Source organism: Panulirus ornatus, chromosome 50 (genome assembly GCF_036320965.1).
Source record: "Panulirus ornatus isolate Po-2019 chromosome 50, ASM3632096v1, whole genome shotgun sequence".
NCBI lineage: Eukaryota > Metazoa > Arthropoda > Malacostraca > Decapoda > Palinuridae > Panulirus > Panulirus ornatus.
The window spans coordinates 20853460-20870522 of NC_092273.1; the positions used below are offsets into that span (position 1 = coordinate 20853460).

At 42.5% G+C, this 17063-nt stretch overlaps 1 long non-coding RNA gene across 2 annotated transcripts in view; it reads left to right on the top strand.

Moving 5' to 3' along the window:
• Positions 1-17063, top strand: part of LOC139764649 (uncharacterized) — a 32596-nt gene that overhangs the window by 3824 nt on the left and 11709 nt on the right. The window contains exons 3-4 of one of the 2 annotated variants that reach the window (XR_011716439.1): positions 9105-9240; positions 10223-10357. This is a non-coding gene — a long non-coding RNA (uncharacterized lncRNA). Of the gene's footprint in view, positions 1-9104; positions 9241-10222; positions 10358-17063 lie in introns of those variants that run through there. The other variant, XR_011716438.1, reaches the window with a different exon arrangement.

Genomic DNA, 17063 nt, shown 5'->3' on the forward strand with positions numbered 1-17063 from the left:
TTCATGTCCCTCTCATCCCCTACAGACTTCATATTCGCCCTTCTCTCTTAGATTCTTACATATTCTTGTCACACCAACTCATATATAAACAGCCATGGGGACATCACACCCTTCCCCCTGCATAATCCAGTCATTCCTGACCATCTTTCCTAATCACATATGTACACTTGTGTATATCCCTCTTTCCAAACTAGATATTCCCAATAACCAGTCCTTTTCCAGCACACAACTGCACAAGCTGTACACCATTTCCACTGATAAAACATTTCCAGCAATTTGTCGAAGTGGATAATTACACCAGTGTTGGCCTTCCACCTGAGCAGCCTCCTGTGCCTCTGGTGACCTAGACTTTCCACCCAACCTCTGGGATCCTGGACTCTGAGCCAGGTCAGTGACGTGGCCACCTTGGTCATCTCCTGGACCCCTGGATTGCCATATTCTTGGTCTTGGACACCCTAGTCTTAGCTGATGTATCAGATTAATTTCCTGATGAAGTGCCTGACAACCCTGGTATACACCAACACTATCTAATTCTACAGTAAAATTTCATTCAGTATCATCAAAAAATTTTACAATGATAATTGTTGTTTAATTTGTTTATGGATGGGGTTGTTAGGGAGGTGAATGCAAGAGTTTTGGAAAGAGGGGCAAGTATGAAGTCTGTTGGGGATGAGAGAGCTTGGGAAGTGAGTCAGTTGTTCGCTGATGATACAGCGCTGGTGGCTGATTCATGTGAGAAACTGCAGAAGCTGGTGACTGAGTTTGGTAAAGTGTGTGAAAGAAGAAAGTTAAGAGTAAATGTGAATAAGAGCAAGGTTATTAGGTACAGTAGGGTTGAGGGTCAAGTCAATTGGGAGGTGAGTTTGAATGGAGAAAAACTGGAGGAAGTGAAGTGTTTTAGATATCTGGGAGTGGATCTGGCAGCGGATGGAACCATGGAAGCGGAAGTGGATCATAGGGTGGGGGAGGGGGCGAAAATTCTGGGAGCTTTGAAGAATGTGTGGAAGTCGAGAACATTATCTCGGAAAGGAAAAATGGGTATGTTTGAAGGAATAGTGGTTCCAACAATGTTGTATGGTTGCGAGGCGTGGACTATGGATAGAGTTGTGCGCAGGAGGATGGATGTGCTGGAAATGAGATGTTTGAGGACAATGTGTGGTGTGAGGTGGTTTGATCGAGTAAGTAACGTAAGGGTAAGAGAGATGTGTGGAAATAAAAAGAGCGTGGTTGAGAGAGCAGAAGAGGGTGTTTTGAAATGGTTTGGTCACATGGAGAGAATGAGTGAGGAAAGATTGACCAAGAGGATATATGTGTCGGAGGTGTAGGGAACGAGGAGAAGAGGGAGACCAAATTGGAGGTGGAAAGATGGAGTGAAAAAGATTTTGTGTGATCGGGGCCTGAACATGCAGGAGGGTGAAAGGAGGGCAAGGAATAGAGTGAATTGGAGCGATGTGGTATACCGGGGTTGACGTGCTGTCAGTGGATTGAATCAAGGCATGTGAAGCGTCTGGGGTAAACCATGGAAAGCTGTGTAGGTATGTATATTTGCGTGTGTATGGACGTATGTATATACATGTGTAGGGGGTGGGTTGGGCCATTTCTTTCGTCTGTTTCCTTGTGCTACCTCGCAAACGCGGGAGACAGCGGAAAAAAAAAAAAAAAAAAAAAAAAAAATTGTAAAAATTTATTTTTTTATGTTACTGAATGAAATTTTACTGTAAAAGTAGATACAGAGTTGGTGTATACCAGGGTTGTCAGGCACTTCATCAGGAAATCAATCTGATGCATCAGGTAAGACTAGGGGGTCCAAGACCAAGAATATGGCAATCCAGGGGTCCAGGAGACGACCAAGGTGGCCACGTCACTGACCTGGCTCAGAGTCCAGGATCCCAGAGGTTGGGTGGAAAGTCTAGGTCACCAGGAATCCAGGTCACCAGAGGTCCAGGAGGCTGTTCTGGTGTCCATAGGTAAAAGGAGCTGCTCGGGTGGAAGGCCACCACCATTCAATATTAGCAAGCGCTTCTTATAGAGGCTTATGACCAACATCACCTTGCTTGGTACATTCTCGAAAAAAGGTCACTTACATTCTTGTGGATATCAACAAAGAAGCTGCTTGTTAATAAAAAAAAACATGCTATGATACACTGTAATAAGCATAAATACTGTTCCTTCTCATTTTAAAGAATTACTATTGTACTGTATATTTGTACATCAATTTAGAAAATATTCTTTTATCACAAAAATACAATAGCACTATGATATAAATTGATCATTTATGGTAAAAATATATATGTACTGTTATGTGGTGTGTGAAGTGAGAGGGTCAGGGTGAATAGTTTGGTTAAGAGAGGTGGTGAAAGCCTTGCGGAAGATGAAAGCCAGCAAGGTGGCAGGTTTGGAGGGTAATGCAGTTGAATTTATCAAGAAATGGGGTGACTGTGTTGTTGATTGGTAATGTATGAGTGAATCATGGTAAAGTGGCTGAGGATTGGCAGAATGCATGTACATTGCCATTGTACAAAGGCAAAGGGGATAAAGGTGAGTGTTCAAACTACAGAAAATTGTATGGGAGGGCATTGATTGAGAGGGTGAAGACATGTACATAGCATCAGACTGGGGCTGAGCTGTAAGATTTCAGAAGTGGCAGCAGATGTGTGGATCAGGTGTTTGCTTTGAAGAACGTGTGTCAGAAATACTTAGAAAAACAGATGGATCTGTATGTAGCATTTATGGATCTAGAGAAGGCATATGATAGGATTGATAGAGATGCTCTGTGGAAGATCTTAAGAATATATGGTGTGGGAGGTAAGCTGCCAGAAGCAGTGAAAATTTTTTATCAAGGCTGTAAGACATATGTACGAGTTGGAAAAGAGGAGAGTGATTGGTTCCCAGTGGTCAGTCTGCTGCAGGGGTGTGTGATTTCCCCATGGTTGTTTAATTTGTTTATGGATGGGGTGGTTAGGGAGGTAAATGCAGGATTTTGCAAAGATGGGCAAGTATGCAGTCGGTTGGGGATGAGAGGGTCTGGGAAGTTATTTGGTTTCTGTTCACAGATGATACAGCACTGGTGACAGACTTGATTGAGAGACTGCAGAAGTTGGTGACAGTTTGGAAAAGTGTGTGAAAGGAGAAAATTGAGAGTAAATGTGAATAAGAGCAAGGTTATTAGGTTCAGCAGGGTTGAGGGACAAGTTGGATGGGATGTCAGTTTGAATGGAGAAAAACTGAAGGAAGTGAAGTGTTTTAGAAATCTGGAAATGGACTTAGCAGCGAATAGAACCACAGAAGCAGAAGTGAGTCAAGTGGGGAAGGGGGCAAAGGTTCTGGGACTGATGAAGAATGTGAGGAAAGAGAACATTATCTCTGAGGGCAAAAGTGGATTTAATGTTTGAAGGCAAAAGTGGATTTAATGTTTGAAGGAATAATAGTTCCAACAGTATCATATGGTTGCGAGGCATAGGGTATATACTGGGTTGTACGAAGGAAGGTGGATGTCTTGGAAATATTTGAGGACAGTATGTGGTGTGAGATGGTTTGACTGGGTAAGTAATGAAAGGGTAAGAGATGTGTGGTAATAAAAAGTGTAGTTGAGAGAGAGCAGAAGAAAGTGTGTTGAAATGCTTTGGATACAAACTGGAGAGAATGAGGAGGGATAAGTTGACAAAGAGGATATATGTATCAGAGGTGGAGGCAACAAGAAGCAGGAGACCAAATTGGAGGTGGGAGGATGGAGTGAAAAAGATTTTGAGCAATTGGGGCCTGAACATACAGGAGGGTGAGAGGTATGCAAAGAATAGAGTGAACTGGAATGGCATGGTATACCAGGATCGACATGGTGTCAATGTACTGAATCAGGACAAGTGAAACATCTGGGGTAAACCATGGAATGGTCTCTGAGGCCTGGATGCGGATAGGGAGCTGTGGTTTTGGTACATTACACATGACAACTAGAGACTGAATGTGAACAAATGTGGCCTTTTTTTGTCTGTTTTCCTGGCACTACCTTGCTGACATGGGGAAGCAATGCTGTTTCCTGTGGGGTGGGGCACCTGGAATGGATGAAGGCAAGCAAGTGTGAAAATGTACTTGTATATGTGTATATGTTGATATGCATGTGCATGTGCATTTATGTATATAATGAGTATATGAGTGGATGGGTCATTCTTTGTCTTTTTCCTGATGCTACCTTCTAACTGGCAGCACATTTCTGTAGTCTTACACTAAGTAAGTCCACCTGCTGCACTAGAAACATCTCTATGACCTATTTCATCCTTATCCTAGTTCTACACACTACTTGGCACACACACACACACACACATCTGTATTCACATTGTCCTCCAAACCTGAGTTTGTATCTAACCCTCTTTCAATTTGTACATCTGTTATACTGTTTTGTGGTCTTTCTTCATTGTCCAAGTCTCATTCACTAGTCTTTCTTAAAACCTGTTTACTGCATCATATAGTCCCTGAATTTATCATCTTCTCGTATGAACTCATCCAACCTCTGATTTGCTGTTTCTTTATGACAGGTCTTGTCTCTAAGAGTATTTGCTTTGATCATTAACATGTTTCCTTCTAGTGGGTCAAGATCTTTAGCTGTCTTATTGTGGCACCATGCACTTTTCAAATTCCTGATTCTTCTCTTTTTCTTTTCAAGTGAGACACCTATCTCTGTAGAATTCCACATATACAAACTAAATTACGGGGCTTTAACTGTCTGTCAGGCATCATTAGTTGAGGAATAACATTCATGCTTGTCCCACAGTCAACCTTATTGCTTACCTCCATTGATGTCATGGTCGTGATGGCTTCATTGCTGAGTCGTGGTGAAAGCTTCATAAAATACACGACATCAGGGTCATCCTTCGTGGATGCCATAATGGCCTCATCGGTGCATCATGTCGAAAGCTTGTAACACACAGGAAACTGGGGTTGGCTTTTCCATCTGCATCCTCTTGAATACCATTGACCATACTTCTAAAACCCTTGCCTGGTTTCGATCTACAAGTAAATGCAAAGTGATTCTTCTCCATGCGTATGCTACAGGTCTTGCTATATGCCGGGCATTCTTCTGTCTTCCCAAATGTGCTTGTTGCTAAAGAATTTGCATTCCTTCATTGGCGTGTGTGACCAGGCATGGTCCTCATGTTTAATGTCTTTCATTTCATTTGTCTTCCTTCATGGGTTTCTAGGTCACCTTGTGGTCATACACCAAGATATACTGCCATCTGCTGCTTATGTGCCATACATATTTTCATCCTCTTTAAAGAATTTCTCACAGAGCAAGTCATCTGGGTGTCTAAGTACTAATTAATCTTTCATCTCATTTTCTTTCTGATCTCCATATTCACATTCCTTGGATGGATTGCCGAGTCTGGTGAAAGGTGAATCTTGCAATTCTCCTGTCTGTTCTCCACACTTTCAAAATCTATTTCTGTCTGCCAGTTCATTCTTCATTGCTGGTAAAATTTGCCATCAAATTTGGCAAGTACATTTTTTAGCCACTTGTTTAGGCTGGTTATCTATCTACTGGTGCTGGGAACATAATGAATTACACATCTCTTATAATTGGTATACATGGGGTGTTCAGTGTTGTAAATGGAAATGGTGAAGAGCTTGTAGAATTATGTGCTGAAAAAGGACTGATGATTGGGAATACCTGGTTTAAAAAGTGAGATATACATAAGTATACTTATGTAAGTAGGAGAGATGGCCAGAGAGCGTTATTGGATTACGTGTTAATTGACAGGCATGCGAAAGAGAGACTTTTGGATGTTAATGTGCTGAGAGGTGCAACTGGAGGGATGTCTGATCATTATCTTGTGGAGGCTAAGGTGAAGACTTGTATGGGTTTTCAGAAAAGAAGAGTGAATGTTGGGGTGAAGAGGGTGGTGAGAGTAAGTGAGCTTGAGAAGGAGACCTGTGTGAGGAAGTACCAGGAGAGACTGAGTACAGAATGGAAAAAAGGTGAGAACAATGGAAGTAAGGGGAGTGGGGGAGGAATGGGATGTATTTAGGGAATCAGTGATGGATTGCGCAAAAGATGCTTGTGGCATGAGAAGAGTGGGAGGTGGGTTGATTAGAAAGGGTAGTGAGTGGTGGGATGAAGAAGTAAGAGTATTAGTGAAAGAGAAGAGAAAGGCATTTGGACAATTTTTGCAGGGAAAAAATGCAATTGAGTGGGAGATGTATAAAAGAAAGAGACAGGAGGTCAAGAGAAAGGTGCAAGAGGTGAAAAAAAGGGCAAATGAGAGTTGGGGTGAGAGAGTATCATTAAATTTTAGGGAGAATAAAAAGATGTTCTGGAAGGAGGTAAATAAAGTGCGTAAGACAAGGGAGCAAATGGGAACTTCAGTGAAGGGCGCAAATGGGGAGGTGATAACAAGTAGTGGTGATGTGAGAAGGAGATGGAGTGAGTATTTTGAAGGTTTGTTGAATGTGTTTGATGATAGAGTGGCAGATATAGGGTGTCTTGGTCGAGGTGGTGTGCAAAGTGAGAGGGTTAGGGAAAATGATTTGGTAAACAGAGAAGAGGTAGTGAAAGCTTTGCGGAAGATGAAAGCCGGCAAGGCAGCAGGTTTGGATGGTATTGCAGTGGAATTTATTAAAAAAGGGGGTGACTGTATTGCTGACTGGTTGGTAAGGTTATTTAATGTATGTATGACTCATGGTGAGGTGCCTGAGGATTGGCGGAATGCGTGCATAGTGCCATTGTACAAAGGCAAAGGGGATAAGAGTGAGTGCTCAAATTACAGAGGTATAAGTTTGTTGAGTATTCCTGGTAAATTATATGGGAGGGTATTGATTGAGAGGTTGAAGGCATGTACAGAGCATCAGATTGGGGAAGAGCAGTGTGGTTTCAGAAGTGGTAGAGGATGTGTGGATCAGGTGTTTGCTTTGAAGAATGTATGTGAGAAATACTTAGAAAAGCAAATGGATTTGTATGTAGCATTTATGGATCTGGAGAAGGCATATGATAGAGTTGATAGAGATGCTCTGTGGAAGGTATTAAGAATATATGGTGTGGGAGGAAAGTTGTTAGAAGCAGTGAAAAGTTTTTATCGAGGATGTAAGGCATGTGTACGTGTAGGAAGAGAGGAAAGTGATTGGTTCTCAGTGAATGTAGGTTTGCGGCAGGGGTGTGTGATGTCTCCATGGTTGTTTAATTTGTTTATGGATGGGGTTGTTAGGGAGGTAAATGCAAGAGTTTTGGAAAGAGGGGCAAGTATGAAGTCTGTTGGGAATGAGAGAGCTTGGGAAGTGAGTCAGTTGTTGTTCGCTGATGATACAGCGCTGGTGGCTGATTCATGTGAGAAACTGCAGAAGCTGGTGACTGAGTTTGGTAAAGTGTGTGGAAGAAGAAAGTTAAGAGTAAATGTGAATAAGAGCAAGGTTATTAGGTACAGTAGGGTTGAGGGTCAAGTCAATTGGGAGGTGAGTTTGAATGGAGAAAAACTGGAGGAAGTGAAGTGTTTTAGATATCTGGGAGTGGATCTGGCAGCGGATGGAACCATGGAAGCGGAAGTGGATCATAGGGTGGGGGAGGGGGCGAAAATTCTGGGGGCCTTGAAGAATGTGTGGAAGTCGAGAACATTATCTCGGAAAGCAAAAATGGGTATGTTTGAAGGAATAGTGGTTCCAACAATGTTGTATGGTTGCGAGGCGTGGGCTATGGATAGAGATGTGCGCAGGAGGATGGATGTGCTGGAAATGAGATGTTTGAGGACAATGTGTGGTGTGAGGTGGTTTGATCGAGTAAGTAACGTAAGGGTAAGAGAGATGTGTGGAAATAAAAAGAGCGTGGTTGAGAGAGCAGAAGAGGGTGTTTTGAAGTGGTTTGGGCACATGGAGAGGATGGGTGAGGAAAGATTGACCAAGAGGATATATGTGTCGGAGGTGGAGGGAACAAGGAGAAGAGGGAGACCAAATTGGAGGTGGAAAGATGGAGTGAAAAAGATTTTGTGTGATCGAGGCCTGAACATGCAGGAGGGTGAAAGGAGGGCAAGGAATAGAGTGAATTGGAGCGATGTGGTATACCGGGGTTGACGTGCTGTCAGTGGATTGAATCAAGGCATGTGAAGCGTCTGGGGTAAGCCATGGAAAGCTGTGTAGGTATGTATATTTGCGTGTGTGGACGTATGTATATACATGTGTATGGGGGGGGGTTGGGCCATTTCTTTCGTCTGTTTCCTTGCGCTACCTCGCAAACGCGGGAGACAGCAACAAAGTATAATAAAAAATAAATAAATATCTCTTATAAATAGCTCCACCAAAGGTTACAAGTACTGCAGCTTTCTCCTCATCGGGTTTCTTCTTTAAAACCTTCTTCTATAATAGAGGTCAATACATTTTTGTTTATAGGTCTTCAGAGATCTTAAAGTGTCACCTGTTAGGTTCACCACAACATAAGCTTGTCATTTTTCTCCAGTTATTTCTAGTCTGTCATGACAAATGGTGCTTTTACAGCTGACAGTATGTTTTTGTACAGGTTTGTGCATCTCCCAGAGGCATAATATTCTGGAGGAGATAGAGAGATGAACTGAAATGGGTTGACATTCTCCATAAACAGGTCACTTATATTCTTTTGGATGTGACCAAAACAGCTGATTGATTCTAAAAAACATGATAATAGAATGTAATAAACACAATTATACTGTTGTAAATCCTAAGGTAGCATACAGGATAGGAGTAGGTCATTTTAATATATAAATAGGATCACTTCTATTGTAAATTCTAAGGTAACATATAGAAAAGGAGTTGGTCATTTTAATATAAAAACAGGATAATTTCTATGATAGTCTTATTAGTATTGTAAATCCTGACGTAACATATAGGATAAGAGTTGGTTACCTTAATATATAAATAGGATAATTTCTAATATAGCTTATTAGTATTGTAAATTCTAAGGTAACATACAGGATAGGAGTTGGTCATTTTAATAAATGAATAAGATAATCTATGATAGTCTCATTAGTATTGTACATCCTAAGTTAACATATAGGGTGCATTTTCATATAAAGTAGTTGTAGTTATTTGCCAAATTTTATCCACTTGCTTCATAAATTTGATAATATATTCAAAATGGAAAAAAATTTGTGTTGCAGGCAATCATTTCTACAAGATGGCAATGAAGATGAGAAGGAAAACGTTCAAGAAGAATGTCTCAGAGTGCTGCAAATTATACAGTCAAGACACTGCAAGGAATGTTGGCCATGATTTCACCATGGACTAAAAAAAATGGTGAGTATGGGAGCTGCTCCTCTAGTTACACTCTTGGTATCAAAGTGTATATTTTGCCATTTCTCAGATGTGGATATGAATTTTCTGTCCCCCTCCACTCCTTATTAGTATTGTAAATCCTAAGGTAACATACAGGATAGGAGTTGGTCATTTTAATAAATAAATAAGATAATCTATTCAAAATGGAAAAAAATTTGTGTTGCAAAAATTTGTGTCCTCCATCCTTTCTTGACCTATCTCCTGGACCACCAACCTTTGGGATCCCTGACTCTAGAAAATTTGGTAAGCAAGGAGAAGAATAGCAGTGAAATTGCTGTGGAGTGGGCCTGGAAAGGCATGGTATAATGGTCAAAAGCCTGATAATTTGACAAAAGCAATACAGAATAAGATCCTTTGTATAAGGAAAAGGGGATGGAGATTGAATGTAAGAATTATAGGGGAATGTCTAACAGAATAGAAGTTAAGTAATAATGTGAATTCCAAATGCAGTTCTGTTAAAAGTGTACTTGTCTCAGTGGTATTTGTACTCTAAATTGTAATGATATAGGAAAGAGAAGCCTTGTCATGTTTCAGAGGATGAGGAAATTTTATATTTGAGCCTTCTTTTTGGGAAGCTGGGTGACAATTCTACCTCAGGGAACTGGGCGTCCCTGCCCTTTGCCAGCCTGCAGGATTAGTAGCAGGAATGCTAGCTCTGTAAATTCAAATCCTTCAAAAGATGTATAACTAAAAGCACTTGATACCCACTTTGTTTAATGAGAATGGAGCAAATGATGATAGATGCTATGCTTCACTATTTAAGGGCAATCGATGAGAACTAGATGCCACCGTAAAACTGTGGGCTCAAGTCCATACATTGAACTGATCAGGTAATATCTAATGGCAAACAGAGGTCCTTGTAGCAGTCTTAAATATAATTTTGTATGTATACAGTTTATATACTCTTAAAATGATTATACTAACTGCATTTGGTGCTTGTCAGGTGGATGAGTACGCCACTGTTGGTAAACCATCTTAGCAGCCTCGTCGTCCCATGGTCAACTGGACTCCAAGCCAACCAGACCCATGGCCATTGGGCCCCTGGCCAATTGGACCCTTGGCCAACTGGACCCTTGGCCAACTGGACCCTTGGCCAACTGGACCCCTGGCCAACTGGACCCCTGGCCAACTGGACCCCTGGCCTACTGGACTCCTGATCAACTGTACCTCTGCTGTTAATGGTCAAGCTGAAAGGAAAGATGATAAGTTCTCTCTCTCTCTCTCCCCCAGCGGCTGCTGCTTCTGCAGGGTGGTGGCAGTGTTCATACTGAAAGCAAAGATTATTATTACCCTTTACTCCCACCATAGCCACCAACTACTTCATCCCCCAGTGACCTAAACCTGTTGTTGCTGCTGCAGTTGTTGTTGCAGCAGTGGGGGTAGAGCAAGGGTGTTATTACCCTCCCTCCTGCACCTCTCCCTCTCCCCTGCCCCCATCCACCTTCCCCTGCCCTCCTTCCACCCTCCCCCCCCAAAGTCCTCTCCCCCTCACCCCTACCCCCCATTCCCTGGGACCCCTCCCACCCACCCACCACCTCCCCCTTCCTACCCAACCCCCATCTCCTTCCCCCCACCTCCTCCCCTCAACCCACCCACTCCAACCCCCCTTTCTCTACCCCCGCTGTGGCTAATGATGCTGCTGCTGTTGCTACTGCTCAATCTGTAAACATACATAAAATCAGTGTCCCCTTCACCCACCCTCTTGCTCCATTTTTGCCCCAAACCTTCCACCTCTTCCTCTTACTGCTGCTGCTGCTGTTGTTGTTCAATCTGTTAACGTAAAGAAGTAAATTAATATCTTCTTCCACACACTTGCTCTGCTCTCGTCTCCTTCACTCATGCCCATCCAGCTGCTGCTACTGGTGTTGAGATTTCTGGTGGGGATAAATATAGCAAAGTATTCATTATGATACCAGGGGTGTAACCATAAGGAATACCCCTGATTCCTCCTTTATGAAGTCCTGGTAAGATGGACATTTATGTTCCTTGGAGTACACCTGAACCTTCTTCCTCAGAGTGGTTGCCATCATCAACACTGCTCTACTGAAGGCCTCCTCCTCAACTCGACCCCTCACCTACTGGACCCCAAGAAAACTGGACTCTTGGCCAACTGGATATACCTGACACCAGATCCCTCCTGGAACTCCCATCCTTACATGCCTCCCTTGCATGCACCATTCCAAGCAGTCTTCCACTATTTCTCTCCCACCAGTATTCCTCCACCCTATTTCTCCATGTCACACCAACCCCTTTAATTGTACTATTATACAGTGCACTTTCCTTGTAAACTCCCAGTCTTCCATTCTTTCCACATGCCCAAGCCACCTTAAAGTATTATGTTTCACCCATTCTACAACTCCATAATTCATTCCCTATACACCCTTTCATTTTCTTCATTCCATCTAGTCACATCACAAGCTCTTCTCAAATAATTCATTTCCATGGCCTGAATTCTTGACCTCTGTGACACATTCCATGCCAACATTTCAGTTGCATAGGTCAGGGTTGGGAAAACTATGCTGTCCCTTAATCCTCTCCTCACTTCCATACTTATACCTCTACCCTTCATTCTTCTATTAAGGGTCTCAATTACTTTTGTACCCTGAACTGCTCTCTCCCTTGTCTCTCCTTCCATGTCACCACACTTACCCAAGATGGCTCCTACATACTTAAATTCTCTCTTCCAGTCTCTTTCCCCCCATATCCAAAGCATAATTTAGCCCACAAAATCTATACTTTCACTCTGTTTCCTTTCAAACATCATTACTTTACTTTTACTTGCATTTACCTTTAATTGCCTATCCTTACACACAATAAAACACAACTTCTGCAACTCCTCTTCCCTCTTCGCAAACAACTCAGTATCATCTGCAAACAGCCTTGCTACTAGCCACCATATCTCACTGCCACATTCCATCTCTGCACCCCTTTTCCCGAGTTTTGCTTTCATCTCTGATTCAGGTGAGAAACTGAAGTTGTTGACTGAGTTTGGTAAAATGTGTGAAAGAAGAAAGTTGAGAGTAAATGTGAATAAGAGCAAGGTTATTAGGTTCAGTAGGGTTGGGGGACAAGTTAATTGGGAGGTAAGCTTGCAGGAAAAAAACAGAGGAAGTGAAGTGTTTTAGATACCTGGGAGTGGATTTAGCAGCAGATGGAACCATGTAAGCAGAAGTGAGTCACAGGGTGGGGGAGAGGACAAAGGTTCTGGGAGCATTGAAGAATGTGTGAAAGGTGAGAAAGTTATCTTGGAGAGCAAAGATGGGAATGTTTGATGGAATAGTGGCTCCAACAACAATACATGGTTGCAAGGCTTGGGCTATAGATAAGGTTTTGCGGAGTAGGGTGGATGTGTTCGAAATGAAATGTCTGAGGACAATATGTAGTGTGAGGTGGTTTGATTGAATAATTAATGAAAGAGTACGAGAGATGGGTGGAGATAAAAAAAAAAGTGTGGTTGAGAGAGCAGAAGAGGGTGTGCTGAAATGGTCTGGTCACATGGAGAGAACAAGTGAGGAAAGATTGACAATGAGGATATATGTGTGGAGGGAATGAGAAGTGGGAGATTAAGTTGGAGGTGGAAGGATGAAGTAAAAAAGATTTTTAGCGATCAGGGCCTGAACATACAGGAGGGTGAAATATGTGTAAGGAATAGAGTGAACTGGAACAATTTGGTATACTGAGGTCGACATGCTGTCAATGGATTGAACCAGGACATGTGAAGCACCTGGGTAAACCATGGAAAGTTTTGTGGGGCCTGGATGTGGAAAGGGAGCTGTGGTTTTGGTGCATTACACGTGACAGCCAGACTGAGTGTGAACGAATGTGGCCTTCGTTGTGGCAGGGTGGCAGTGGGAATGGATTGAAGGCATGTATATGTCTGTGTATGTATGTACACGTTGAAATGTATAGGTATGTATATGTCCGTGTGTGGATGTTTACGTATATACATGTGTATGTGGGTGGGTTGGGCCATTCTTTCGTCTGTTACCTTGCACTACCTCGCTAATACGGGAAACAGTGACAAAATATATCAAAATAATAATATAATGTGTGTTTGTGTGTGTGTGTGTGTTTGTGGAGGGTGAGAACGATATCTCAGAGCAAAAATGGGTATGTTTGAATGAAGAGTAGTCTCAACAATGTTATGAGGTTGCAAGGCATGGGTTATAGATGGGTAGACGTGTTGGAAATGAAATGTCAGAAGACAATATGTGATGAGGTGGTTTGATCGAGTAAGTAATGAAAGGGTAAGAAAGATGTGTGGTAATAAAAAGAGTGTGGTTGAGAGAGCAGAAGAGGGTGTGTTGAAATGGTTTGGACACATGGAGAGAATGAGCAACAAAAGATTGACAAGGAGGATTCATGTGTCAGAGGTGCAGGGAACAAGAAGCAGGAGACCAAATTGGAGGTGGAAGGATGGACTGAAAAAGATTTTGAGCGATCGGGGCCCGAGCATACAGTTGGGTATAAGGCATGCAAGGAATAAAGTAAATTGGAACGATGTGGTGTACCAGGGTCAACATGCTGTCAGTGGATTGAACCAGGGCATGTAAAGTGTCTGGGGTAAATCATGGAAAGGTCTGTGGGGCCTGGATGTGGAAAGGGAGCTGTGGTTTCGGTGCATTACACATGACAGCTAGAGACCGAGTGTGAACGAATGTGGACTTTTTGTCTTTTCCTGGCACTACCTCGCTGGAGAAGGGAAGGGGGGATGCTGTTTCCTGTGTGGCGAGAGAGTGACAGGAATGGATGAAGGCAGCAATTATGAATAAGTACATGTGTATTTCTCTGTGTTTGTATATGTATGTATATTTTGAAATGCATATGAATGTATATGTGCGTTTATGTACACATGTGTACGTGAGTAGTTAGGTGACTCTTCGTCTGTGCAACCTTGCTGATGCGTGTCATAGAAGGCGACTAAAGGGAGTGGGAGCGGGGAGCTAGAAACCCTCCCCTCCTTGTATTTCAACTTTCTAAAAGGGGAAACAGAAAAAGGAGTTACGTGTGAGTGCTCATCCTCCTTGAAGGCTCAGATTGGGGTGTCTAAATGTGTGTGGATGTAACCAAGATGAGAAAAAAGGAGAGATATATGGTATGTTTGAGGAAAGGAACCTGGATGTTTTGGCTCTGAGTGAAACGAAGCTCAAGGGTAAAGGGAAAGAGTGGTTTGGGAAAGTTTTGGGAGTAAAGTCATGAGCTGGTGAGAGGACAAGAGCAAGAGAAGGAGTAGCACTACTCCTGATACAGGAGTGGTGGGAGTATGTGAGAGAGTGTAGGAAAGTAAACTCTAGATTGATATGGGTAAAACTGAAATAGGAGTGGTTCTTGGTGCATATGCACCTGGGCATGAGAAGAAAGATCATGAGAGGCAAGTGTTTTGCGAGCAGCTGAGTGAGTGTGTTAGTAGTTTTGATGCACTAGACCGGGTTATAGTGATGGGTGATTTGAATGAAAAGGTGAGTAATGTGGTAGTTGAGGGAATAATTGATGTACATGGGGTGTCCAGTGTTGTAAACGGAAATGGTGAAGAGCTTGTAGATTTGAGTGCTGAAAAAGGACTGGTGATTGGGAATACCTGGTTTAAAAAGAGATATAAGTATATGTATGTAAGTAGGAGAGATGGCCAGAGAGTGTTATTGGATTACATGTTAACTGATAGGCGCACGAAAGAGGGACTTTTGGATGTTAATGTGCTGAGAGGTGCAACTGGAGGGATGTCTGATCATAATCTTGTGGAGGAGAAGGTGAAGATATGTAGAGGTTTTCAGAAAAGAAGAGAGAATGTTCGGGCAAAGAGAGCAAGTGAGCTTGGGAAGGAGACTTGTGTGAGGAAGTACCAGGAGAGAGTGAGTGCAGAATGGAAAAAGGTGAGAGCATAGGACCTAAGGGGAGTAGGGGAGGAATGGGATATATTTAAGGAAGCAGTGATGGCTTGCGCAAAAGATGCTTGTGGCATGAGAAGCATGGGAAGTGGGCAGATTAGGAAGGGTAGTGAGTGGTGGGATGAAGAAGTAAGATTATTAGTGAAAGAGAAGAGAGACATTTGGACGAGTTTTGCAGGGAAATAGTGCAAATGACTGGGAGATGTATAAAAGAAAGTGGCAGGAGGTCTAGAGAAATGTACAAGAGGAGAAAAAGAGCAAATGAGAGTTGGGGTGAGAGAGTATCATCAAATTTTAGGGAGGATAAAAAGATGTTTGTGAGGCCTGGATGTGGAAATGGAGCTGTGGTTTTGGTGCATTATAAACGACAGCTAGAGATTGAGTGTGAACGAATGTGGCCTTTGTTGTCTTTTCCTAGCGCTACCTCGCGCACATGCGGGGAGAGAGGTTGTCATTTTATGTGTGGCAGGGCGGCGACAGGAATGAATAAGGGCAGCAAGTATGAATAATGTACATGTGTATATATGTATATGTCTGTGTATGTATATATATGTATACGTTAAACTGTATAGGTATGTATATGTGCATGTGTGGACGTGTATGGATATACGTGTGTATGTGGGTGGGTTGGGCCATTCTTCGTCTGTTTCCTTGCACTACCTCGCTATCGCGGGGGACAGCGACAAAGTGTAATAATATAATAATAATATGTTGAGGCATTTGGATGAGTTTTGCAGGGAAATAGTGCAAATGACTGGGAGAAGTATAAAAGAAAGAGGCAGGAGGTCAAGAAAAAGGTGCAAGAAATGAAAAAGAGGGCAAATAAGAGATGGGGTGAGAGAGTATCATTAAATTTTAGGGAGAATAAAAAGACGTTTTGGAAGGAGGTAAATAAAGTGCATACGAAGGAGATGGAGTGAGTATTTCGAAGGTTTGTTGAATGTGTTTGATGATAAGAGTGACAGATATAGGGTGTTTTGGACGAGGTGGTGTGAGAAGTGAGAGGGTTTGGGAGAATGATTTGGTAAACAGAGAAGAGGTAGTAAAAGCTTTGTGGAAGGTGAAAGCCAGCAAGGCTGCGGGTTTGGATGGTATTGCAGTGGAATTTATTAAAAAAGGAGGTGAATTTGTTGTTGACTGGTTGGTAAAGATATTTAAAGTATGTATGACTCATGGTGAGGTGCCTGAGGATTGGCGGAATGCATGCACAGTGCCATTGTACAAAGGCAAAGGGGATAAAGGTGAGTGCTTAAATTACAGAGGTATAAGTTTGTTGAGTATTCTTGGGAAATTATATGGGAGGGTATTGATTGAGAGGGTGAAGGCATGTACAGAGCATCAGATTGGGGAAGAGCAGTGTGGTTTCAGAAGTGGTAGAGGATGTGTGGATCAGATGTTCGCTTTGAAGATTGTATGTGAGAAATACTTAGAAAAGCAAATGGATTTGTATGAAGCATTAATGGATCTGAAGAAGGCATATGATAGAGTTGATAGAGATGCTCTGTGGAAGGTATTAAGAATATATGGTGTGGGAGGCAAGTTGTTAGAAGCAGTGAAAAGTTTTTATCGAGGATGTAAGGCATGTGTGCGAGTGGGAACACAGGAAAGCGATTGGTTCTCAGTAAATGTAGGTTTGCGGCAGGGGTGCGTGAGGTGTCCATGGTTGTTTAATTTGTTTACGGATGGGAATGTTAGGGAGGTGAATGCAAGAATTTTGGAGAGAGGGGCAAGTATGCAGTCTGTTGTGGATGAGAGAGCTTGGGAAGTGAGTCAGTTGTTGTTTGCTGATGATACAGTGCTGGTGGCTGATTCATGTGAGAAACTGCAGAAGCTCGTGACTGAGTTTGGTAAAGTGTGTGAAAGAAAGCAGGGTAAATGTGAATAAGAGCAAGGTTATTA